This window comes from Gossypium hirsutum, chromosome D01, assembly GCF_007990345.1.
Source record: "Gossypium hirsutum isolate 1008001.06 chromosome D01, Gossypium_hirsutum_v2.1, whole genome shotgun sequence".
In the NCBI taxonomy this organism is placed as follows: Eukaryota; Viridiplantae; Streptophyta; class Magnoliopsida; order Malvales; family Malvaceae; genus Gossypium; species Gossypium hirsutum.
In genome coordinates, this window is record NC_053437.1 from 14,380,758 (window position 1) to 14,381,833 (window position 1,076).

Genomic DNA, 1,076 nt, shown 5'->3' on the forward strand with positions numbered 1-1,076 from the left:
TGAAAAGAAGAGGAAAAAGGAAAGAAAGGAAGAAGAAGAAAAAAAAAGGAAAAAAGAAAAGAAAAAAAAGGAAAAAAATAAAAAAATAAAGAACAGTCGGGTCGACCCGACCCACAATCCGTTTCAACCCAGCGCCCAACCCAGCATTCAACAGGCCCAAAGCCACAGCCGACCCAATAGTAGGCCCAACGCCCAGCAAACAGCAGGCCCATTTTTAGTAAGTCCAGATCCGGCCAAAAAAAATAAAATAAAATAAAATAAAAGGCAGCAGGCCTAACCCAGCAGAGGCCCAACAGTAGCAGCTCAGCAGAGGTTTGACCCAGCGCCCAGCAAGCCCACTCCAGTCCAGGCCCCGCAGTGCCTAGCAAGCCAGCCCAGCAGTAGCAGCACGGCCAGCAACGCCCAGCCCAGCAGCAGAAAAAAAAAGAGAAAAGAAAAAAAGGAAAAAGAAAAAGAGCCCGAGTCATGTAGCCCATTCGATCAAGCCCGTAATTTTTGGTTTTCGATAAATTCTTGATTTATTTATTTATTTAGTCCCTGTATTTAAATATTATCCCATTTTAATTAAATTATTATTTTTAAATAGTTTTTTTAATATTTTATTTTACAATTTTTTATTTTTTAATTTAAATAAATTTTTTAATATTAGGTAACTAACCGATTAAGCATTAAATCATTGATTTCGCTGCTATGTTGGGTGGATGTCATTGATTTTTTGTTAAATACGACATGACCTTTTAAAAATCGAGAAATTCAAAAATCCCTGCGTTTTAAAATAAAATGTTTATTTTTGTGATTGTTTGTAAATTATCGGCATTTCATTTTTAATATATATATAATTCAATAATATGTAATTTATCAAAATTCTCGTTTTTTTAAAAAGGTCGGATCATGATTAAATATTAAATTGAACTCGTATTTTTAAAAATTAAGACAACGCGCACTTAACGAGATACCAATTTTGGGCGTCACGAAGGTGTTAATATCTTCGCCGTGCGTAACTGACTCCCGAACCCTAATTTTCTCTGCATTTTGACGTGGACCTAAAATTGACTCTTTTTTTAGAAAATTTTAAA